Source organism: Lathamus discolor, chromosome 2, assembly GCF_037157495.1.
Source record: "Lathamus discolor isolate bLatDis1 chromosome 2, bLatDis1.hap1, whole genome shotgun sequence".
Classification (NCBI taxonomy): Eukaryota; Metazoa; Chordata; class Aves; order Psittaciformes; family Psittacidae; genus Lathamus; species Lathamus discolor.
The window spans coordinates 109,305,966-109,332,740 of record NC_088885.1 but is presented as its reverse complement, the minus strand read 5'-3'; the positions used below and the strand labels follow the sequence as shown (position 1 = coordinate 109,332,740).

Genomic DNA, 26,775 nt, shown 5'->3' with positions numbered 1-26,775 from the left:
AGAGAAATATCAGCCCATTGGACGCAGAAGTCAAGCATACTGTTCTCCTAATACTGTGATTAATGTTGTGAGCTACACCCTGCCTAGCCTTCCTAATCTCTGGGCTTTCTAATTTATAGCAGAGATGGATAGGCTATCAGTGGGGAATTATGAGGATTACTAGCTGTTTATCTCTCCTTTGCAGAGACACTTTGCTGCTTATGGAATTACCATAAACCCTCCAGATACAGTGCCACTTCTGTACTTATCCAGAAGTCTAACTACCTATTGGATGCAGAATGTTTTGGTAGCCAAAATATTAGAAAATGCCGGATTCAATGGATGTATATTTTTTTCTGCAAATGATTTGAACATACTGTCAAGACTTGTCATGTTACTTCGGTGGTAATTTGTCTGCAGGTTATCTTGCGTTCCCTTGAAATCCAGTGCTGTGATCTTGTCTACACTAATTAGAGTTCAGCATTAAGGCTTGGAGGTTGCCCTGAAGCAACACCACAGGTGAAACTATTAAACATGTATGCCAAGCCATTTCTGCACTCACAGCAAGTTATGTAAGCCATTTCAAAAGATTTCATCTTTATGGCCACCAGGACTGCTGCTGACTTTCCTACTATCTGAAAATTAAGGGTTTCCTCAATGGCTCTACAGAAAGTCCTTATGCTATGGAGTACAAATTTCATTCTGTGGTGAAACTAGCACAAGAGTTTGACAAGAAACTGGCATAGAATCATAGAATAGTTGGGGTTGGAAAGGTAAGTTTTTTCTTTTAGTTTCCTGAAGACAGAAAAAACAAAGGTATCCCAAACCATTTATTATTCAACTGACTTTAAAAACTCTGAATCTGTACAGAACAACTTTGGCCATTTGAAAAGAAATATAAGAATAAGAACCATCAGTAAGATAAATGTTAGCCCTTTTACAGTGTATTTTTAATAATTACAAGTGGCCTCCAACTGCATTTATAACCAAGGTATTTATAGTCTGGGTAGCTCTGTAACCACAATTTAATCGAGTAACTATTTGAGCACTAACATTCAGCTGATTTGTATGTATTTCATACTGCTTAGATAAAAATTTTAGCCTATCTTATATAAGCATGTTCTTACTCAACTCTTCATCATCTGCCACTGAGATAAAACTTTTACTACTTAAGCAGCCTGCTACATAGGAGACCATAAGAACAGCTAATCAAAAAGTTCTGAGTATCTAATTCTATGCATCAGAACAGGTGCATGCATATTTATAAACATAATAAAAAGATGTACAACACAAAGATACTTGCATGCTCAAAGTCACAACATCCTGTCTTTGATTGTCATTGTACAGTCATTTGTATTTGTCTATGCTTACTTTATTTTCAAAGACTGTAACAAAAGAAAACTATTAAAACATAATCGTTGGTTAAAATAAGAACTCTTTTATTCTCTACATTGTCTTCATTCACTTGTGTCTCATGCCTACACACATCTTTTGAAATACTTGATTGTTTAAGACTTAAAAGAACCCAACCAAAACGAAACTGCTTCATGCCTGGATTCCTTTCAGAACATTATAAAATGACTCGGCACACAAATCACACAGGTATAGCCACCCAGGCTCTTCCTTCGAGGTATCACATCTCGTAATAAGAAATGAAAATACAATTACCAAAGAGAGAACCCCTACCTAGTATCAGATAGCCTGCCAGCCTAGTCTAAACTCACATCTGTGCAACCCTGTCACATCAGCTTCTGTGGTTTTCTCTCATCATTTAATCTCTGGTTAGCTCCTCAGTAAGCATAAACCAGCAGAGAGTAATTCCTACTTTCTTGTTTTTTTAGTACTTCCTCAGCCATCTCCTGCAGAACAGGACATCACTTTCCTACTTAGGACTACCTAGGCTTGTCCTATCTAATTAATTCCCTGCCAACACCGTGGCTTTGCACACTGAAAACACTTTAATCTTTACTCTTCTCTGAATCCCAAGTTTAGTCTCTGAGGGAAGGAAATTGTTTAGTTTGAAATAAGTCATTTGGCAGAAAGCAAGGGTATCTACATGAAATTTAACAACATACAGAGACAGAAGATCATACTAATTACCCAGTCCAGCTTCACACTCTATGAAAGCCTACTAACAAAAGGGGTACCATGAGTTAGCCTATCCTCTGATTCATTGAGCCATGTTGAGCTTTAGTGTGCTCTTATATCCTATTAGCAGGATGCAATCACCTTATTTTCTTTTGTCCTGCATTTGTCTGCTTTTGTGGCAGGGCATGCTAAAAACATAACAGGTTGGTTGGGTTTGTCAAGGTAAATTGGGCTACATACAGAAAGGCAGAATCAGGAACCTTTCCAACAGGTTCTTGAAATCCAATAGCACATTTACATAAGATGTGAGGCTTTTACTTCGAAAATGGATCAGCTAAGTATGTGTTACTGGATGAAACATGGTTAAGTCATGTTTTCAATACAACTCGCACATTTCTCAAGTATCCCACTAAAACTGTTCTTGGCAGTTCTGAGGTACATATCCCAGCATTTCTCATATTCCCCTGATGATTGCTTCACACCAGACTGTATTCCAGGTAATAGCCTGTATTAGCATGGAACAGCATTCCTCCAGCACTCAGAAAAAAAGCCACAATTCCTTTGTGCACAAGGACACAAATTTGCTGCTTATAGCTGCAGTCTCCAGCCTCACTAGCTCTGCTGCACTGTTGAGTACACAGGCAAGCGTGAAGCCATTCACATCCCTTCCAGATCACCTCTCTGCTGTGGGTGAGTACACACTGAATGCTTGGGTAGAAAGACTTAGCGGGTAGATAGTGAGGAGACAGGTATAAGGCTGGCTACTCAAGAATTTATGTCCACATTACTTGTTTGGTTTTGCTTTTATTAACTTTACTGTATATATTCCTGCAATTGAAAATTATCTGTTCTTACGTGAAAAAAATATGTTAAATTCCACAGACATTTAAGAAATATTGATACTAAATCATATACCAATGAAACACTCTACAGGGTATATTTAATTTTAGAGGAAATATCAGGTATACTTTCCATTACTGCATTGGGAGATAGGGTGAATTTTACCCCAGTACTATCCATCTATTTTATTCACATGTGGAATAGTAACACAGATCAAGTCTACTGCAGTAGGGTGTGTCAGTATTTTCTTTTTATGTAGCTCCCTTTTTACTTGTGAAAACTTGGCAGCCTAAGTTCTTGCTAGGGTATGTATCTAAAGAGTAAATTCTAATTACAGACAGACAAGTCACCAGGAGGCCTATGAACTACCTAATTAATTTCTTCATATTATTGTGTAATTAGGACATGAAAGTTAAGTTCTGCTGATGGACAGTCCTGCTACCAACCTGCGTATCAGTCAATGCAAAGTTTCTTTGCTTTGTCATTGTTTTATTCGAATTCTTCTTAGCAAAAAGCAGTGAAAAGTGATGAAACCACTTGCACTCCCAACCAGGCAGAACACTTCTTGCTTGCACTTACAACACAATCACAATCTGTGACTGGTGTTAAGAAAGTTTGTGCAGTTTAAAGGGATGTAGCATACTGCTAAGCTACAAGAGTGGCACCACCTTTAAATCAGAAGAGTGTAAGATATACTGCAAAGAAGATGGTCTGTAATATTTTTAAAAGGGTAAATTATTTACCTTAGAAAGTGCCAGAAATTACTATCTTGCTGCCCTAGAGTTAAATAATATTAGAAAAAAAATTGATTTTTACACTTTTCTATCTAATAATTTCTACTCTCATTACACAGAATCCACAGAATCCCAAGGGTTGGAAGGGACCTAAAAAGATCATCTAGTCCAACCCCCCTGCAAGAGCAGGGTAACCTACAGTACATCACACAGGAACTTGTCCAGGCGGGCCTTGAATATCTCCAGTGTAGGAGACTCCACAACCCCCCTGGGCAACCTGTTCCAGTGCTCTGTCACTCTTACAGTAAAGAAGTTCTTCCTGATGTTAACGTGGAACTTCCTATGCTCCAGTTTACACCCATTGCCCCTTGTCCTATCACTGGATATCACTGAAAAAAGCCTAGCTCCATCATCCTGACACCTACCCTTTACATATTTGTAAACATTGATGAGGTCACCCCTCAGTCTCCTCTTTTGCAAGCTAAAGAGACCCAGCTCCCTCAGCCTCTCCTCATAAGGGAGATGTTCCACTCCCTTAATCATCTTTGTGGCTCTGCGCTGGACTCCTTCAAGCAATTCCCTGTCCTTCTTGAATTGAGGGGCCCAGAACTGGACACAGTATTCCAGATGCGGCCTCACCAAGGCTGAGTAGAGGGGGAGGAGAACCTCTCTTGACCTACTAACCACTCCCTTTCTAATGCACCCTAAGATGCCATTTGCCTTCTTGGCCACAAGAGCACATTGCTGGCTCATGGTCATCCTCCTATCCACCAGGACCCCCAGGTCCCTTTCCCCTTCACTATTTTCCAGCAGGTCAACCCCCAACCTGTACTGGTACATGGGGTTGTTCTTCCCCAGATGCAAGACTCTACACTTGCCCTTGTTAAATTTCATCAAGTTTCTCCCCGCCCAACTCTCCAGCCTGTCCAGGTCTCGCTGAATGGCAGCACAGTCCTCTGGTGTGTCAGCCACTCCTCCCAGTTTTGTGTCATCAGCAAACTTGCTGAGGGTGCACTCAGTTCCCTCATCCAGGTCATTGATGAAAATATTAAACAGCACCGGTCCCAGCACCAACCCCTGAGGAACTCCACTAGTCACAGACCTCCAGCTAGATTCTGCGCCATTGACCACAACTCTCTGCCTTCTTCCTTTCAACCAGTTCTCGATCCACCTCACTACTTGATCGTCAAGCCCACACTTCCTTAGCTTATCTATGAGGATGCTGTGGGAGACAGTATCAAATGCCTTACTGAAATCAAGAAAAACTACATCTACCGCTCTACCATCATCCCTCCACTTAGTCACTTCCTCATAGAAGGCTATAAGGTTGGTCATACATGACTTCCCCCTCATAAAACCATGTTGGCTGTTCTTAATGACCCCCTCATCCTTGATATGCCTAGTGATGGAGTCAAGAATAAGTTGTTCCATCATCTTTCCAGGGATGGAGGTAAGGCTGACCGGTCTATAATTACCCGGGTCCTCCTTCTTGCCCTTCTTATAGATTGGTGTGACCTTTGCCATCCGCCAATCCTCAGGCACCTCGCCCGTTTCCCACGACTTACCAAAGATGATGGAAAGTGGCCTAGCAATGACCTCCGCCAGCTCCCTCAGCACCCGTGGGTGCATTCCATCCGGACCCATCGATTTACAGATGTCCAGATTGCATAGCTGATCCCTAACCCAATCCTCATCTACCAAAGCAAACTCCTCCTTTGTCCTGACTCCTTCTGGGGCTATAGAAATCCGGGGCCCTCGGGGAGAGTCTGCAGGAGTAAAGACAGAGGCAAAGAAGGCATTCAGCACCTCTGCCTTCTTTATATCCTCTGTCTCCAGGGTACCCACTTCGTTCAGCAGTGGGCCTATATTGCCTCTTGTGTTAGTTTTATTTGCTATGTATTTGAAGAAGCCCTTTCTATTGTCTTTAACCCGACTAGCAAGATTGAGTTCCAAGGAGGCCTTAGCTGTCCTAATTGCCTCCCTACATCCTCTAACAACTGTCCTATATTCCTCCCAAGCGGCCAGCCCCTCCTTCCATAATCCATAGATTCTCCTTTTCCACTTGAGTTTGCCCAGCAGCTCCTTGTTTAACCACGCCGGTCTCCTAGATCCCTTACTTGACTTCCTACTTATTGGGACGCTCCGATCCTGAGCTTGGAAGAAGCGGTCCTTGAATGCTAACCAACTATCTTGAGCCCCTTTACCGCCTAGTACACTTTCCCATGAGACCTCCCTTAGCAGTTGACTGAAGAGGCCAAAGTTGGCCCTTCGGAAATCCAGAACTGTGGCTTTGCTAGGTATTCTATTCCTCCCACACAGGATCCTAAACTCCACCATCTCATGGTCACTGCAGCCAAGGCTGCCATTGACCGTCACCACTTCGACCAAACCCTCCTTGTTGGCGAGTACTAAATCTAGCAGCGCTGCTCCCCTAGTTGGTACGTCCACCATTTGCATTAAGAAATTATCATCAATGCACTCGAGGAACCTCCTAGACTGTGAATGACTGGCTGTGTGAGTCTTCCAGCAAATATCGGGGTAATTAAAGTCCCCCACGACGACTAAGGCATGTAGTCGCGAGGCTACTTCCAGTTGCCTGTAGAAAGCCTCATCAACTCCTTCGTCCTGATCAGGAGGTCTGTAATAGACCCCCACAACTGTATCACCCGTGCCAGTCAGCCCCTTGATTCGTACCCACAGACATTCCACTTGCTCCTCATCCGACCCCGGACAGAACTCAATACATTCTAGTTGCTCTCTCACGTAAAGAGCCACTCCACCACCTCGCTTCGCTGACCTATCTTTCCTAAAAAGGACATAGCCATCCATGACCACATTCCAGTCATGTGAACTGTCCCACCATGTCTCTGTAATCGCCACTAGATCATAACCTTTAGCCCGCACACAGACTTCTAACTCCTCCTGTTTATTCCCCATGCTGCGTGCATTGGTGTACAGACATTTCAGGGAGCCAGTCCTAGTACCCTTTTTCCCCTGCGGGACAGGGTCTAAAAAGCTATCCTTTCCCACAAGTGAAACAAGAGATTGATAGTCCTCCTTAGCCCGCCATCCTTCAATCCCTAGCATGTTCCTCTTGGGCTTGTCCCCAGCAGGCCCAGTTAAATCCCCTCCCCCCTTCATAACTAGTTTAAAGCCCTGTCAATAAGCCCTGCTAACTCCTGCCCCAAAACCCTTTTTCTTCTCTGGGACTGGTGTATCCCGCCTGTCACCAGCAAACCAGGTGTCCCATACAGCAGCCCGTGACTGAAAAACCCAAACCCCTGCCTTTGGCACCAGTCACGTAGCCATACATTAACCTGCAGAGTCTTCTTATATATCCCTTCACCCTCGCTTGCAACAGGTACGGAGGCAAACACCACTTGCGCTCCAGACCCTTTAACCAGCCGTCCCAGGGCCCTGTAGTCTCTCTTCATCGCCCTTACGTTCCTCGTAATAATTTCGTCACTGCCAACCTGAAAAACCAGCAGTGGGTAGTAGTCAGACGGCTGCACCAGTTCAGAGAGCTTCTTTTTAACATCTCTAATCCGAGCCCCAGGCAGGCAGCAGACCTCCCTGTGGGGTGGATCCGGTCGACAAATGGGCCCTTCTGTTCCCCTCAGAAGGGAGTCACCCACCACAATTACTCTTCTTTTCTTCTTGGTTGGAGAAGTTCTGAGGTATGTGGGTGAGTGACTAGCCCTGGGTGACTCACTAGATAGATTTGCCTCACCATCTCCATTCACCTGGCCCTGAAGTTCCAAGACCTCGTACCTGTTATTCAAGGGCAACTGGGAGGGAGGAAGGGATTGTGAGGGTTTTCGCTTACCTCTCCGAGGAGGAACCTCCCTCCATCCATCCTTGTCCATTAAGCTCTCTCCTTCTGTCTGATGGTAGGAGGGAAGGGGATCCATATCTTGTTGAACCACTTCCCTCTGTCCTTGCCTTAGGGTGTGGTTCCACCAATCTATTTCACTTTCACACTCTCTAATGGCTCTCAACCTTTCTACCTCCTCCCTCAGTTCAGCCACCTGCCTGAGCAGGTCATTTATTTGCTCACAGCGAACACAAGCAGTATCACTGGCTCCCTCCAATACAAGTGCCAGGCTCAGGCATTCGCTGCAGCCAGAGACCTGCACAGCTGCATGTCTGCAGGAAGGCTCAGTCTGGATACCCACATTAGTACTCACTGCAGCTTTCGATCGTGTTGTAACCATGATCTATCTGGTCAATCAATCCGTCTACGTCCCTCAGCACTCCTTCCCCCTCCTGTACTCCAGGCGAGTCTTCTCGATGAGGCGGTTGGAACGCTTCCCTGCCCGCTTGCCTGCCCGCGCGAACTGCCGCGCAAACTGCCTCGACCCTCTGCCTCGACGCTCTCTGTTTGCCGGCTCTGTTCGCCGCGCTCCTGGTCGCCGCGCTCCCTGGGAAAGATTTTTAGCCACTCCCAGCTGGTGCCACTCCTCCTGGCTCCGCCCCCTGTGAGTCAGCCCCTCGCGGGAGCTGAGCTTCCGAGTCCTGGGCAAGTCCTGTTGAGGACTTGAGGCTCCCTCCTCAGTGGCTCTTGTCGCTCTGAGGTGAGGCTCCTGGACGCTGATCTCTCCCCTCTCCGCTCCGGTGTTGCAGGCGTCCTCTCTCAAGCTACTCACCTCAGCAACTGATCGAGAGTGGCTGTTGGTGGCCGGTTTGAATCTGCCACCGAGCCTCCTGGCTCCGCCCCCTGTGAGTCAACCCCTCGCGGGAGCTGAGCTTCCGAGTCCTGGGCAAGTCCTGTTGAGGACTTGAGGCTCCCTCCTCAGTGGCTCTTGTCGCTCTGAGGTGAGGCTCCTGGACGCTGATCTCTCCCCTCTCCGCTCCGGTGTTGCAGGCGTCCTCTCTCAAGCTACTCACCTCAGCAACTGATCGAGAGTGGCTGTTGGTGGCCGGTTTGAATCTGCCACCGAGCCTCCTGGCTCCGCCCCCTGTGAGTCAACCCCTCGCGGGAGCTGAGCTTCCGAGTCCTGGGCAAGTCCTGTTGAGGACTTGAGGCTCCCTCCTCAGTGGCTCTTGTCGCTCTGAGGTGAGGCTCCTGGACGCTGATCTCTCCCCTCTCCGCTCCGGTGTTGCAGGCGTCCTCTCTCAAGCTACTCACCTCAGCAACTGATCGAGAGTGGCTGTTGGTGGCCGGTTTGAATCTGCCACCGAGCCTCCTGGCTCCGCCCCCTGTGAGTCAACCCCTCGCGGGAGCTGAGCTTCCGAGTCCTGGGCAAGTCCTGTTGAGGACTTGAGGCTCCCTCCTCAGTGGCTCTTGTCGCTCTGAGGTGAGGCTCCTGGACGCTGATCTCTCCCCTCTCCGCTCCGGTGTTGCAGGCGTCCTCTCTCAAGCTACTCACCTCAGCAACAGAGCAAGTTCATGCTGAATGAGCTGGCGAATGAAGTTGCTAAGCCACTGGCCATCATATTTCAAAAATCATGGCAGTCAGGTGAAGTTCCCGACGACTGGAAAAAGGGAAATATAACCCCCATTCTCAAGAAGGGGAAAATGGAAGACCCGGGGAATTACAGACCAGTCAGTCTCACCTCTGTGCCTGGTAAAATCTTGGAGCACATTCTCCTGGAAGGCATGCTAAGGCACATGAAAATCAACAAGGTGCTTGGTGACAGCCAGCATGGCTTCACTAAGGGGAAATCCTGCCTGACCAATTTGGTGGCCTTCTATGATGGGGCTACAGAATTGATGGACAAGGGTAAAGCAGTTGATGTCATCTACCTGGACTTGTGCAAAGCATTTGACACTGTCCCACACAACATCCTTCTCTCTAAATTTGAGAGATATCAATTTGATAGATGGACCACTCGGTGGAAAAAGAACTGGCTGGATGGCTGCACACAAAGAGTTGTGGTCAACGGCTCAATGTCCGGCTGGAGACCAGTAACGAGTGGTGTCCCTCAGGGATTGGTGTTGGGACTGGTCTTGTTTAACATCTTCATCGCTGACATGGACAGTGGGATTGAGTGCGCCCTCAGCAAGTTTGCCGATGACACCAAGCTGTGTGGTCTGGCTGATATACTGGAGGGAAGGGATGCCATCCAGAGGGACCTTGACATGCTTGTAAGGTGGGCTGATGCCAACCTTATAAAGTTCAACCATGCCAAGTGCAAGGTCCTACAAATGGGTCGGAGCAATCCCAGGCACAGCTACAGGCTGGGCAGAGAAGAGATTCAGAGCAGCCCTGCGGAGAAGGACTTGGGGGTGCTGGTCAATAAGAAAATGAACATGAGCCGGATTCAGTGTGCGCTCGCAGCCCAGAAAGCCAACCGTATCCTGGGCTGCATCAAAAGGAGCGTGACCAGCAGGTCGAAAGAGGTGATCCTGCCCCTCTACTCTGCTCTTGTGAGACCTCACCTGGAGTATTGTGTGCAGTTCTGGTGTCAACACAAAAAGGACATGGAACTGCTGGAACAAGTCCAGAGGAGGGCCACAAGGATGATGAGGGGACTGGAGCACCTCCCATATGAAGATAGGCTGAGGAAGTTGGGGCTGTTCAGCCTGGAGAAGAGAAGGCTGCATGGAGACCTCATAGCAGCCTTCCAAGTACCTGAAGGGGGCCTACAGGGATGCTAGGGAGGGACTCTTCGTCAGGGACTGTAGTGACAGGACAAGGGGTAACGGGTTAAAACTTAAACAGGGGAAGTTTAGATTGGATATAAGGAAGAAATTCTTTCCTGTGAGGGTAGTGAGGCACTGGAATCGGTTGCCCAGGGAGGTTGTGAGTGCTCCATCCTTGGCAGTGCTCAAGGCCAGGTTGGATGAAGCCTTGGGTGGCATGGTTTAGTGTGAGGTGTCCCTGCCCATGGCAGGCGGGGTGGAACTAGATGATCTTGAGGTCCTTTCCAACCCTAACTATTCTATGATTCTATGCTCTTCATCTAAACAGAAGTTTTCTGTATAGCAATTATTAGCTACTATTCTGTCTTCACTAGTCAATCAAACTAGTCATTGCAAAGTAATTCCCCCTGTATTTTGAAAACCCTATAACAGTAAAACAAGTATCCTTGAAAAACAAAAAAGAAGAGCTAGCTGTGACCAAGTGACAAAGTAGAGATGCTGTCCTGGCAGGAATACAACCACCTGTGGTTCTCTAATACATTTAGAAGCTTAATTCCATTATGAAAAATGACTGCCATTACTAAGTTTTTCTCTTTTTATTTACATAAAATTGGAAATGAGGCACTGTAAATATGAAAAGAATTCAAAGGTAGCAAGATAACCTTCCTGTTATCCTGCTAGCCTATATCACAATGCTACCCATTTTATTTATTACTTCACTGAGCCTGGCTCAGCATGCTCACAGAATTATCAAGAAGCAGTTGCCAAAATTATGGTAAATATTATTACAAACTAGTGCTTCTCATAAAACAGAGACATAAACCAGACTTCATTTGACACGAGCTGCAAAACTCCTTCCTTAGCTCAGATGCTAGCCACTGCTTAAAGAACATTACCTGGCTCTGAAGATAAAGTTCATGCACCGATCCTTCCCCATGTAGCTGAGGCCTCCATGTAGATATTCTTATCTTTGGATTAGCAACAAATGTTGGCACTGATGATGTCTTTCTAGAAGTATCTGCACTCTGCTAAAACACACTCAACCACATCTTCTTCATGACTTATTCCTTCAACTCCTTTTCCTTCCCTTCTTCAACACCAACAGTCACTCCTCCTCCCCATGCCTCCTCCCCTAACTCCTTTAGTAAAAATGGATAGAAAACAGGCAAAGTAAAATTTTATACTTAAAATGAAAGATTCACTGGTGTACTGGTATATGGTATCACAGGCTTATAGTAGGAAGGAGGGGAGTTACATTTCCCCTTCACAGATACTCAGACCTTACAGATGAAAGCCAAAGATTGAAAATGTAAATCTGAAAGACAATTCTGTCCAGCAAAGGTGACATCATGACAAATGAAGAAAAATATCATAAAAAATAAGCCACTGCTTGCTGGAAGATATTCAGGACAGTCGGGTTAAATGAGGTATAAACTGTAATCAGAATTGCAACCATCAAGCTGGAAAGACTGACAAAGAAAATGAAGACATGAGTGCTCTTCTGGGGTGAGAATAATGCACACTGAATACAGCAGCAGTGATAAAACTAAAACCTATCTAATGCAGATTATATAATGCTGTATAGTCAATCATAAAAGAGAGCTTTCTTAAAGTTAGAAGCATTAGTGTTCAGGGTGCACTCAGCTGAAGCAGAAAAGCAAGCCCTTTGTTCCTCACAGGAGCTGCTTCATGGAATCTGTAGTGGTACCAGCTCCTGATGCCATTTGGAAACTGAGATGAATAAGAGACTTGGCAGGAAATGGAAAAGGCACCTGCAAAATTAAGACTAGAAAGCTTTTATTTTACTTGAGCTCTCAGCTGTGTTTGATATCACACACCAAGGCAGTAAAGGTGGAAAAGGTAAAAAACCACACTCTCTGAAGCTGTTATTCAGCTTTATCCTCATGTTAAAGGATATGAAGATTTTTGTGCCACTGCAGATTCCTTTATAGTCTCAGAAATATTTTTATCAGTGAAAAAAAATTATCACTAGTCTCAGAATGATAAATTATCAGATTTTACTTGCCTTACTCACAACCAGCTATGAATGGCAACTAGTAAGAATATCAGCTACTGATGCAGCTCATGTTGACTTCACACTCAGCAAGTCAGCTGTCTTTGATTAAGGCCAGAGAATACATAAAATACGACAAATGGCTGTCAACATAATTTCCTTTTCTTTTTGAAAACCTGCTCAAATTTTATTCTTTTATGTATACAAACAATGGTAACAAAAGGCAGCCTATATTTTACTTCATCTTCCCAGAAGACCTGATTAAAAGCAATAGTATAAAATATGCAAATGACACATTGTAATAGACTATGCATGTACCATGGGGGCACACTGTGCAGTTCCTGTGGTATTCATGTTTCTGCATAACTTCACTTGTCCATTAGCAGATAAATAGGAACTTTTCACACTCAGGAAGCATTTGCTCAGGAAGCTGGAGTGGCCTAGGTTGTTCTGTTTCATTAACGGAGAAAGTATTGTACGCCTCTTTTTACACCCCAGCCTACAGGGAGAGCCTTCTTCGGACTAAGGCTGCTCTATGCTGATCTAGCAGCAAACCTCCCCTTAATTCAATTATTCAATAATTCAGAATTACTCTGGCCAGGGGAAAAAACCCCAACAACATAAACCAAGGATAATGAAACGGCCCCTGCTCTCCTTCCTCCTGAGCTCCTGGGGCTAGTGAATCACTTCTGGGAACTTGTATACTGTGCCAAATGACCAAGTACCCACAGAAAGAGCAGAGACAGGCCCTCGTGCTTCTCTAGGGTGTCACATAGGATTTGGCTGATGTTTGGCAGCTCAGAGTCATAGAATCACTATATTGGCTTGTATCTGTCATTGCACTGTCCACTCAAAAGTTTACGGCTTTAAAAAAAAAAAAAAAAAAAAGCTGATCTGGAAGATTCTTCATATGTAATACTATTCTAATTTCCATAGAGCTTCACATTCTCCATGTCAAGAAGATGTTGAGTCAGCATAAAGATTTCAATAACAGGGAAGCATACAGTTTTGCACGAATGTTAAGGCAGCTGTTGTGTACGTTTGATACATGAACAGATCTGGGGAAAAGAAAGATGGAGGTTTTAGTCCTAAAGACTTTGTATTTCTCCAAATTCCCCTACAGTTCACATGGGAAGATTTGATCGTATGTTTAATTTAGACAAGGCTTATTTGGAAACTGCCAGCTTTACAGAAAGGTTGGCAAAACTGGACAACTAAAAAAATACTTATGCTTTTGGCTTTTAAAATGCTCTTCTACAGACTCAGTCAGACAAGAAATACGAAATTATTTCTGGCCCATGTAGACAATGACTTCAACACAGCAGTCATTTTCTCTTTAATGACAAATTGCTAAGTTTCCCTTTTCATGTGGCTATTTTGCACCCTGTTATTCCTATAAATACAAAAGAAAATTGGTCTTCACACAAGCCTGTAACTCTTTACTGTTAAGAACGGGCTGAGTATATGAAATGCATCTGTATAAGCTCAGAAGACTAATTTTGTTAGGCATAAGTAAGAACTTCCCATACTAATTCTGTAGGATTGATCTGTTATGATCTATCTGGGCATTTTGTACTTTTTACATTTTTTTCTTTCAGTGCTTTTTCTCCTGTGAGATTAATTTGCTTAGCATTGCTAATTTCTGGTGGGTATTACATTACAATATTTTTAAAGCTAGGAACACGTGTAGAAATAATCTGAGATTATCTGCAACAGATGCTCAAATGCAATTCAGCTTTCTAGAATGTGCAATCTGTCAAGAGCATTAAGGCACTCTAACACAGAGAGGAGGAATTACAAGCAGGCACATTATCAAGAAAGATCTGAGGTACCCTAATAATAATTAATATTAACATCAAAACTCAGCTTCAGACTCCTGAGCTGGAATTTTAGTGGCATGCAGGAATAAATCTGAATACTCCCAAAAATACAGAGGTAGTACAGATTTTTATTTTATGTATGTTCTCTTTATCTTGTCATTTCTGCTCACTGCTTTCCCACTGCATTACTTGCTCAAAGACAGTGCTACAGGCAGTAGAAGCGTATCCAGTGGAGTAGAAAATCACTTAGTTTAAATTATTAAAAATAAGAATATTATATGTCACATAATAATTCCTCAGAAATTATGTATGTGCACTATACATTATGCATTTTGTATGGAACTAATGTTTTCATGAGCTACCAGAAACTGTGATTCTTAAAATACAATTTTTGGCTACCTCACAGATACAAATAATAAAGCATTCAGCCTCAACTTTGCATAGTTCAAAGCATCTGCAGTATATTAGTTCATGGTCATAATTCTATCTGCTGAACTGAAAAGATGATAATAGCCACTTTTGATATTCATATTTCCTCTGAAGAGTAAAATATCTAGTCATCAGAAAAAATTGAAATTATTTTCCATCATCATGCATTACACCAAGGACTGAGTTATTTACAAGGATTACAATTCATATCCTGTTATTTTGCTCATGTGATTTTCATAATTCTATTGCATTCCAAGGAAATGTCCTCTATCCTCCCCCAAACTCCCTTCCCACCTTACTGTTGCAAAGCCACAGAGATGCTGAAAACCAGAAGCAAAGAATCCTAAGAAGACTATGCTTGATACCAAAAGCTTGCTCAGAATAAAAATGATAAACTGTTCACAGTTTATGGTGCCACAGAATAATAGAAATTTAATAGTAAGAGTTGTTAGCAGCCAAGATCAAGCAAATTCACCTTTCAAATAAAAGGAAGACGTTTTAACAGTAGGGATAATTTGCCAAGTATTGTCCATAGCTGTTCCATTCATTAATACGCTAAAATCCCAGGATATAAACTTTCGGAGGTGATGTGCTCATCTAAACTCAAGACCTGAGCTACTGTAAACCATGCAGGTGAGCCCTCCAGTATTACTCTGGGTTTTTATTGTAAACTGTCCAAACATTTTTAAACTTACATCAAATTGTAAGAATTTTATTAAGTTACATTACAGTATCAGAATTTTTTAATAATATATCTCAACTGTAAATGGACTGCAAACTGCTCACAGCTCTGAGTCATCTTCATCTCTGAAAAATATTTAATGCCTCATAAAACACATACAACTTCATCCAATCAAGTAAATATTAGAGACAGACTTACAGGTAAAAGAAAGAAAGGTTTGTCAACAAAATTTAGGTACTTATTGAATCTGGAATAGAACTGCTCAGAACATTTCAATGACTTGGTAAGTTTTGGTCAAAAGACATTTAACTAGAAAGCCTTTTCCTTCAAGTGACATATTTTGGATGGAAGTATGAATCTCAACATATTTCAACAAACAAAAATTATTTCCTCTGAGCCTGACTTTCCACAAGAGTTCCCATGTGACAGGTGGAAACCAAACTATCAAATTCCAGTTTGCCTTCCAGTCTTCAAGTTTTTTGTGCCTCAATGAGTTTAGTGTGGTTAGGCAAGCCTTTCTCCCAGAAACCACCAGTACGTTTCAAAAAGGTCGGAGTTCTATTCCCAAAGCACAATCAAGGTTCAAATTCATTTCACTACCTATGAAGAGATTTTATACAATTAAAGCAGCTCTGATGACACTCATTTGTTAAACAAGGTAAAGCTTCTATCAGAGGTCAGTCTCAAAAGAGAGGTTATTTGGAAAAAATGAGTATAAAGGAAGAAAAAATCTATTTAACTACTACTGAACATAAAACAGATCTGTTAATCTCTTTTCAATTTCTATTAGCTCATTATATTCCCTTTCAGTTTCAACACTTGAATACAGAGATACATAATGTTTCATTAATACAAGTGACTGAGGAAGCTGGGGTGACTTGATTTAGGAATTATAAAAAAGCTGCTGAATGCAAGAACAGTTAGTGTGTAAAATAAACCTGGGATAGTTCATTAAGTACCTTTAACAGAGACGTGGTAACATTAGATTTTTATTATTTTAACTTACTAACTATAAATTGTGACCTGTATATATGAACTCATGCATTTGCATATTGTGTATGTAATTCTGCCTCAGATATGAGCCTTACACATTCTCCTGTAATGCTAGTAGCTATGTGAGCTCATCTTAACTTTATTGTGACTACTTTGTAAAACTGAATTCATACCTCAAATAAATAGCTAGCAGTCTATGCATCTATAAAACCAGAATTTCCAGATAGTGACCTATGTTGAGCATTAGATGCAAATGCTAAAGTAAAATACTTGAGAGTGTTATTTTTTATGATAATATGGGAAAAAACCCAACACAACAAAACCCCAACACAAAACACACACAAATAAAAACAACAACAACAACAAAACAACACACACACATAAAAAAAACCCCAACAAAACAAACCAAACAAAAAACCCCAACCCCCCCCAAAAAAAGTCAGGATGTATATAATTTTCCTTTTCTCACTTTCTAAAATCTGGTTGACTTTCAGGAGCAGCTTCCAATGCAGAACAACTTGTTTGAGAAAAGCAGCCCCTCTGTTTTAGCAAAAATAATCTCCCCACATGAAAGAAAACCCAAAACAACAAACCAAGAAGTTGCAGGTAACAAAAAAAAAAACCCAAACATAAACCCACCAAAAAACCAAAACATAATTCACAATCAGCTTTGTGAGAGACAGTATATGTGCGAACATGAAAAAGGGAAAGTAAAGACTCACCTCTTTTATCTCTACTGTATTTTTTGACAGTAGAGCGCTGATTTCCAGGTTCATGGTGCTCCTACCATTGCAAACTGCTGTTCTGAAAGAACGACTCAAGCCTACTCCATAGAATGACAGCCCTAATCAGACCTAAATCCTAACTGCTGCTGTTTTGAGATGCCCCAGAGGACTCAGTTCTGTAGCACATTTGCACTGTTAGAAAAAAAAATAAAAATTAAAAAGGAAGAAAATACTATCAATTGATCATTTCTTTCCTTATTAAGCCATACACTGCAGTCCTTTGGACTGAAGTTCTCTTAAGCTCAAAAAAAGCACAACATAGGAAAAAAAAATCTGTAAGTTCTTACTCATGTATTGTAACATTGACTGTCAAACCCCTTATTTTAGAATATAAGGAAGGCTTAGTTTATTTGACTTTTTAGTTGTTAACCACTGCATTTAAGCTGCCTAGAAAAGAGTTATTCTATTTGCAACAAATATAGTTCCTGAAACAGATAATAATCTATCATCATGGTAAAATCATTAAATAATTTAATTCAAGCCTCCTAAACCCTATTAGCATATTGTAACTTATACAATACTGACCTTATACAAGACCTTGTAACCATACTGATAGCAACCCATTTATGCCATAACGCTTTGTGAAACCCTTGTACCTCTCACTCATACACTTACATACATGTTCTATCCTTTCATGATTCTTTTAGTGATGTGGTGGGTTTTTTTTTGTGTGTAAATGTTACTTCAAGATTAAAACTGTGAATTACTATAATTTTAACTCTCTGATACTTAAATTACTTTTGAATTTCATTGTGTTTTGCACTGATCACTGACTCAAAGGTACTGTTAATTCCAGAGGTGATATATCAAGTTACAAATGTATTTTTTTCACATTCAGCAAGAATAAATCTCATCACTTTACTATTTTTCAAGACATCACCACTCCTAAAGACAAAACGATTTAGTGACTTTCCTAACCTATATTTTATCTAAAAATTTAGAACCATCAGAAATATTTAATGACTTGATTTAAAGCGCTGAAATGGAGGCATGCCAAAAGCATATTAAAAAGGCTGTATTTTCCCCAAGAATTAACACCTGTCAAATTAATAGATTTTGAAGTGGAAAACCTCATGTCCATTTCAACTTGCAACTTTGCAAGTAAACACTGTAAAAAGAATGAGTCTTCTTTCTAGAAAAGCATGAAAGCATCATGTCCCTTTCTGACTGAAAAGTTTGCCTGCAGTGAGACTTCAGTATGGAAACTCTATAGTCTTTTTATTTCAAAAGCTGTTCTATACAAGGATTAACCCCTTTTCTTTGGAAACTCCTGCTCATAATTTAGAGAGATGCAAAAGATGATTCTGAAACTGATTAAGCTATTGCAGCTCAAAAAAACCCAACCCAAACCCAAACCCCACAACCCAAACTCCAAACCCAAGCTTACAGTCTTTGCTATCCCGTTTCCAATCAAGAAGCCAAATGCTAACAGCACTTTTCCAGGTATGTTATACAAAAATAGCTCTGTTGTGCAGCTAAGGTACATAACACACCTTCAGTATCACAATACAAATCACAATGCAAATGTTGTACCCAAGATACTTTGCCTGGTAAAACTTGATGCAAGTACCAGCAAAATTATTGTTTATTTCCAAAAATCAAATTTTTTGAACAGGAATTCAAAATAGACACTTATAATACCACTCTCATTAGGATGGTATCTTCTCTAGGCAGTACAGCCACAGCTGACCAGTTTTAGCCTACCCTTGGGGGAAAAAAAACCCAGAAAAAATAAACCCCCCAAAACTCCCACTGATTTCTTTTTAAATATACAAATCTCTAGGTTATTCTCTATGACTATAAAACATATAAGATTCAAAGGTAATGTGTTTGTAAATATCTGAGGAATGTCAGCAATGTTTCTATTGAAGAACATTTCAAACAAATGTCAAAATGCGTTAGAGGAAAGAAAAATAAAACTAGGTGAAAGATGTAGTAAAGGAAGAAATAAAATAGAAATAATTTTATTGTATAAATAAATATGTGCATATAAATATATATATCTTCACATAAATAAAAATTCCAGCTAGAATTAATGATTGTGTATAATGAAACTTTTAAGATCAGAAATAATTACCCTAACTCACTAGATGTGTCAATAAATAATTCCTTTATTTATTAAACTATTTATAAGCGCATGAAATGTCTTCTGCATGCATGCATGCATTCTTCAGAGCCTATATAATGATGTGTATATTTATGCAAGTTTATGCTACTGACAACATATTTGATCGGCTCAAGGTTCAATCACAATAAACTTAAGAGGTGGTGGCCTGAAAATAACAGAAAAAAAAAAAATCTTGCTAAGGACATGGGAGTTGGATATGTAAGCAGCAAAATACAATATATCTTGTTAGAAAATTTTAGTGATCATCAATTTCATACATCTTGCTTTACTACTAAAGGGAAAAATCTTGAAACATTAAATAAAAAGGATGCAGGGGAGGGACTCTTCATTAGGGCCTGCAGTGATAGGACAAGGGGTAATGGGTTCAGACTTAAGCCCGGGAAGTTTAGATTGGATATAAGGAAGAAGTTCTTTACTGTAAGGGTGGTGAGGCACTGGAATGGGTTGCCCAGGGAGGCTGTGAATGCTCCATCCCTGGCGGTGTTCAAGGCCAGGCTGGACAAAGCCTTGTGTGACATGGTTTAGTGTGAGGTGTCCTTGCCCATAGCAGGGGGGTGGAACTAGATGATCTTAAGGCCCTTTCCAAGCCTAACTACTCTATGATTCTATGATTCTGTAATAGCACTGCTGTAATCAAATGTTTATGAACTATAATGGCCTGCTTCTCATAAACTAGCATAAGTTGATGCTACAGCAGTTAAAAGACCATCAACAGTGTAAGTATGAAAATAAATTTGGGATATTGTAAATGACACCAAAAAACCTCATTCTGACATTAATACCAACTGTCCTGCATTTTCCTGAATGTATGACTGAAAATAGTTTTCTTGTAGACAGCATTTTAGATTTTGATGCAACTAAGTTCCTTTGTTAGTTAGTTGATAATCTGTCCTGGTCATAGTTCACTAGAATTATATTTTTTCTAAGTGTAGGAAAAGAACTGTGGCATTATGAGCACACCCTAAATTGTCTGTGGCTGTTCTTGAAACACCACACGTTCTAGCATCCCATCTAATCTTGCTGCATGTCAGGCTTTTTTAGGAAAGAGGTCACCAGCACAGCGGTACATGGCCTCTGGTACATATAAAAGCTATCATAACTCAAACTCTCACAGTCAGCTTTCTAAACCCCTTTTCTATACTTTTCTATGCAACTGCTTATACTAAATAACAAAGCAAGATCACAGTTCCTGTGTTCCAGAGCCTGCTCACAGGATTCATACAAAATACACCAAGCCTACTGTTGATGTTATTATTCTTCAGTGATAATTATACTTTACTACTGTATTTATTTTCAAAGTTCGGTTCTTTGTTTTTTTTTTTTCCTTTGAAAACATAATTTTTACCTGAAAGGTGACTATAATACAGGTTCTTTATTTATGTACCATTTTTTTGTTCTTTTGAAACATCCTTTCTTTTTCTCACAAGTCAGGGAAATTGAGATTTTCTGCTTTCCATTTTTACCAGCTATTTTATACTAGTGGCAAAGGCAAAAAGCAATTCAGCATCTTTCTGCATACTGCAGTTCTCATCCTGTGCAAATGTGCCATAATTCAAAATTAAGTAATTATTTTGCATAGGGAAAGCTATCAGCATATGCCAGGTTACACGTAATATGCATCTTATGATTAACGAAATAAAGTATAGCTTTAATTAGGGAGGTAAGGAAAGCTATTTCAATGTTTCCTTAAATATGTATAGGGAAGTTCTCGCTCCACTGAGATTGGGAGATAAGAGAAAAAATATACAAGAATAACTTGAAATTTCTATTTCTTCAGCTTTTCTAATTTCGAAGAAATGCTAGATATTGCAAGTTTAACTGTTGGACTTTCTTTCTCCTTTCTCTGTGTTGCTTTGTTTCACTTATAAAGAAGCAAGATTTATTTTTTACAAAAATATTCCCACATTTTCAGAGCAAAAAGACATAATATTAAAAAACAAACCAGAAAAATCCTTACCATAATCCTTCTGCTGTTTTTTTTTTTTTTTTAATTTTTCTGTGCCTTCACGATTTTTTAATGCTGATTGTAACAACAGGATTTCACAAACCATTTTAATTCCAACCTTTACATTGTGCAACACAGTTAATTCAATTAATTATGTGTCTATATTCATTCCCAGCAGAAAAGGAAAATTACCATCCTTGTACTTTCAGATAAGGGGAAATAGTTCTTTTGTCTTTGTCTAATTAGGCTTGAACAGAGAAGATACAGGCTTCACTTCCTGAAATAATATTTTAAGATTACAGGAAAATTTAGGTAAGAAGAGACATCAGGCAGTTTCTAGTCAAAACTCCTGCTCGAAACAGGGCCAGCTGTGAGATCAGACTTGGTTGCTCAGGGCTCTGTCCAGTTGGGTCTTGAATGCTTCAGAGAATGGAGCCAGCACAATATCTTTGGGCAACCTGATGCAGCACCTGGCTGTCCTTCAGAGTGAAAATGTTTCTCCTTATATCCAGTCTAAACCTCTTGTGTCTGCTTGTGCCCATTAACCTGAGTTCCTGCCTCTGCACATCAGTCTGCCACAAAGTTTGCAGTGGCAGCTGTTTCAGCTGCTTGAAGCCAAATTTTCATGGGCCTACCCTTGAAAGCTTCTCTTTCTAATACAGTAACGTCAGACTCCAATGTGGGACTGCAAATAAGACAAAACCTGGACGACTCTCCTCACTCTAATTCTTACCATGATTCTCAACTCAGTGAGGCTGTTTTCAGAAAATACAATAAAGACAGTTACACATGGTGGAGTTCAGTTTTGGGTTAACAAACCCAACATCTGTTGCCTACATGCAAGAATGATGCTTACATTTGCCGTTACCAAGATACCTAAGGCCCATTTCAGTTGCCCTCAGATATACCCTCGAATATTCCTTCCTGGCCTCCGGCTATCACTTCAGGAGGGAGTCTGTGGGTCTTCTACAGGTCATGTGTCATATTTATCTATTCCATGTGGATGTCTCATGTATACTGCCACATTTCAAATGATATAAGCAGCATACACTATCAACCTATACTGTCAAACTTATTTTCCCTGGCTTCTTTGCAAGCAGAAATGATACAAAACCCAAACATCCAAACTACACGGAAGTGCAAGCTGAGGTTGAGGTATTGCTTTGATAGTACAGGTAAAACTGACAGGACAAGGGGAAACGGGTTAAAACTTAAACAGGGGAAGTTTAAATTTGATATAAGGAGGAAATTCTTTCCTGTTAGGGTGGTGAGACACTGGAATCGGTTGCCCAGGGAGGTTGTGAGTGCTCCATCCCTGGCGGTGTTCAAGGCCAGGCTGGATGAAGCCTTGTGTGGGATGGTTTAGTGTGAGGTGTCCCTGTCCATGGCAGGGGGGTTGGAACTAGATGATCTTGAGGTCCTTTCCAACCCTAACTATTCTATGATTCTATGCCTTGATTAAATTCCTTTAAATGAATGTCCTTTAGTTATTCACTCGATTAAAAGCACAACGATTCATTTGGACAATATAATGAAATTATTTTAATAAACTATTTTATGGCATTACTCAAATTACCTCTGGCTACAAGTATTCTGAGGCCATCTAATGAATTCCTAGATGCCCTCCTAGTTACCTTAAACATTCCTCTGTGAAAAATTTTGTTCATTTGTTAATAAAAGGTAATATTACATTATCGTTCTAATAATTGTGGGGTCTTACAGACCTAGAAGAATCTCTACTGCTCAAAACCAAACCCGTCACCTTCCTATGACAAATGCAGTTTGCCCTAAAGTACCTGCACAAATTAATACTGTATAGGGAATACAAAGAGCAACACTGTTGGGATACATTTACTTGAGTAAGTCTTCATTTCATAAACGAATACTTTTGTTTTCCTTTCTGAAAATGCATGGTTATGGCAAACTGTCACTTGTATTCAGATTTAGAACCTAGAAACTGCAGTGATGGTGCCTTGGAAATACTTAAAATAGATAAGACGGATGGACTGATTGCATATTCCTTTGAATTATTGTGGAAGCACCAGATCTATCTAAATCATGCCTTGAAAAAAGTGGAGTTAGAAGTTATGTAACTTCAAGTTGCTATAAATTGCTTCTCGTTGAAAGCTATATAAAACATTTTTAAATCTGTCATGTTCCGCCCCTTCTGCTTAAAAAAACCAGCCCCAAACTAAGCGAAAACATCCAGGAAAGGTATGAATCAGGCTAATGTTGTTAAGTTGGAGCAAAAGTTATGCCACCATGAAGACTGCACACTCTTCCATAATTAAATATAAGAATTTGGACCATTTTTGTGTCCAGAATGTGTTTATTACAGTAAAACACGTTTTATTATGTTAGCTATAACAATGCATCTAATTCAGCAACAAAACAAGCTCAGACATACTTCTTTTCTCATGAACACAGTTACTTTCATCGAAGTTCATTTTTCCAATCATCATATTTAGCTTCTTTCTGCTGCTGCTATTTCCATGTGCCCTCAGAACAAGCTACCTGACAAAGCAGCCAGGAAAACATATTTTCTACTTCTCCTTCCACATCAGGATTCAAGATGACTGCAGAGCCACACTATCCTACAGGTACACTCTACAACATCTGATCTGACCTCTGATCTTTGCAAGAAAACAGTCTCAAGCCTGCCTGACCACAAAGCAGGAGGAATGAAGTATTCACAGTAAGAGAGCATGAAGGAGCCAGAAACTGCTTTATTTGTAGTGATGGGAACTGAAGAAATTAGCACAGTAGACTGCAGAAGATAATACAGAGGTAAAAGCTTTGGGTAAAACCTGAAGTCTGCTTTTGATAGTCCTGAGATTAACCACCATAGCCACTAGGACCTGTAAAACTAGTGACAGTGAGATGAATGTCAGGTCCTTCTTTTCTATCCTGAAATATGCTATCTAAATTTAGAAAGGAACTCCTTTTCCCTTTCATGGCTTTTTAACACACACACACACACACACTCATTTTACAACAGCTATTTCGATTTTTGTGACTGGCAGTAAATTTTGAAAGCCTTTAAAAGCCTTCTAGCAGTTTCACTGGGACCAAAGAGCAAAACTACTACCAAATGAGGTTTTGAGAAAGAACAGTCAAAAGAAAGCACTCAGCATTTTCAGGACAGAATACCCCTCTGAGAAAAAAACTTCTTGCTTACCAACTCAGGTGCTTTCCTCATTAGAACACTTGGGCTGGCAAAGCAAAATAACAAAAGGGTTGTGGCAGAATTGCATTTGACATGTTGGAAGTGTGTATCACCCAGCACTGTGTACTCTTCTATGATTATATCCTATTTTGTACTCCAAAAAACAACAGCCTCCTACAGCAACAATTATAAGACAGCTACCATTTATCCCAGAAAAGCTCATTGCTACTTAGAAAAATACTGGAAAGGAAAAACAACCCCTTCTAGTAAAATTAGCCAAAATTAGGTCCTCTGAATATCTGTTCTTAAAACTGGGAAGGAAGGAAGGGGGATTGTATTTTATTTTATTTGTTTTTTTTTTTTTTTGTTCAGCATGATTTATTTTTAGACTGGCAAAGAGACAATGGTAAACAGAACTGAAGCTCCGTGGGCACCTTCTGAGGTTAAATTACCTTTCATGCCATTTGCACAGAAGACTGTTCTCAAGCAGCTTGAGCAGATGGTTGGGACACCATTGTCCGTTTACTTGTATTCACAAAGATAAACGATGGCTGTTCAAAATCCTGAACAATAAGACCCTTGTGATGCTTTAGGCTGCCAAGAAAAAAGCAACAACAAAAAAACCCCAAATCCAAATATAGGTAGCTGAAGAGGAGAAAAGAGTTTTGACTGATGAAACTTCATTTTAAATTACTAAAATCACCTCTTCAATAAAATGTACATATCTGTAATTGGGAATCAATTTGCTAAAAGAAACTAGTATGTTCCAGAATAGGAGAGAAACTAGTATGTTCCAGAGTAGGAGATGCAGGTAAAACAAATCCTACATAGTAACTCAAGACTTAAGTAAGAATCCGCCACCTCTACAGAACCTGTAATACATACAGCGTTCACTGGGCATGCTGCCAAATAACCAGTTCTGCTTCCTGGGCTGCAGAGATGGTCAGAGATTTTCAGGACCAAGCCAGAGGAGACAAACTGCCAGGGCACAGCTATCCACCTACCCAGCTAATTAATGACAGAGAAGATCACAAAAGTGGGAGAACATGTTGTATGTGGTTCTTTCTTAATCAGAACTTCACAAAATTCTTTGAGAGCAGCTCTGGTCAAAAATCTGCAACGTGAGCATTTTGACAACAGGCAACTTGCTAAAAGGCACTTTCATTGAAACAAGTTACTAGTAACAAAGGTGAATTTAAAGGACTGGAGACAATGTGGACAGAACTTTTAAGAGGGAAGTAAGCAGGTATTAGTCTTTGGACTTGCAACTAATAATTGCATAACCTGTCACTCTTAATAGCTCCTGAAAGAAAAAGAAAAGCAAGCTTGCTGAATACGAAGAGAATCACATGGACTCAGTGAAGGGGCCCAGACACTGTGTTCAATACATACAGCAAAGCAAGACAGAACTGGGTTTAGAAAATAACAGTGAAATTAGGTAACTATGACTCACTAGCTACTCAACATCCTAAAGCCAGCAGGTACCGCAAAACATTTAATTAACTAAAATTATGTATAAAGATAGATAGTTGTTTCTGCAATAACTGCTTGTTTAAAGAATGACACAACCAATAAATGCATATCCTCTGTCTAATGCCACATATTCCACAGCAGTGTCAGGTAAACAGTGGATATATTACTCCCTCTCTCATTTCAATGATCAGTTGATATTTTTAAATCTTTTTGTTGTGCTATTGGCATATTCAACATGCCTTAGAACAAATGTACAATTTAGATATTAAAGATTCTTGTCAGGTTTTTAGCAATTGTTAACACTCATTGAAGTAATGAAAAGAAGAAAAAAACATGTTTTGATAAATATCAACCAGAGGCATCCAGCAACTCAAAGTAATACTCTTTGATAATGAAGGAGTAATTATAGCTCATATAAGAGGAAATAAGTGTGAAATAATATAAATATGAATGGGAACTCAATAAAAATATACTGTTAAAAAATCAGGGAAACAGAACTATTTGTGTTCACGTGAGATTACATGAGAAAGCCCAGATGGGAAGATTTTTCCTAATTCTCCTCTTTGTCTCAGAAAAAAGAAGACCCAAAAGTACGTCTGTACAAAATACCAGTGTCTTGTGCTAACTTTCATGCTAATGTCATTTTCATTAAAAATAAATAACTGCATTCAAGGCCTTTCTTTCCACAAGGGAGCACTCTCTCTACTTAGTTCCTCACGTTTTTCACAAAATTTAATGTAGGACCACTGTCCCTCCACTTGCTTGTCTCCACTCCGCAATATCTTTACACAAAAAGAAGTGATAAAGTCATCTGTGAGGAACATGATTAAAAAATGCCCCTGACCTCAAAAATAAAACATTTTCACTGCAAATAGCAGAGTATACATTTTGGTTTTCCACTAAAAACAAAGGACCGTTGAATAAGGCAGCTATATTATGATCAGAAACCCTGTTTCAATAATACCTTTGATAAAGAATGTGACATTTATAGGATATATGGCAAACAAGCATTACTTACAAATGCGTATTTGAAATGTGTTGTAAATAACTTCCATGGTAAATGAATTGGAGCATCCGAAAATGTTTTAGCTGTCTGCTCACCTCTTTCCAGTC

General features: G+C 40.5%; 1 protein-coding gene across 1 annotated transcript in view; it reads right to left on the bottom strand.

Moving 5' to 3' along the window:
• The window catches only part of DLGAP1 (DLG associated protein 1), a 326,853-nt gene extending 309,938 nt beyond the window's left edge, over nt 1-16,915 (bottom strand). The window contains exon 1 of the mRNA XM_065668051.1: nt 16,888-16,915. The gene's annotated coding sequence lies outside the window, so the exon portion shown is untranslated. The remainder of the gene's footprint in view (nt 1-16,887) is intronic.
• Between the last annotated feature and the right edge of the window lie 9,860 nt (nt 16,916-26,775).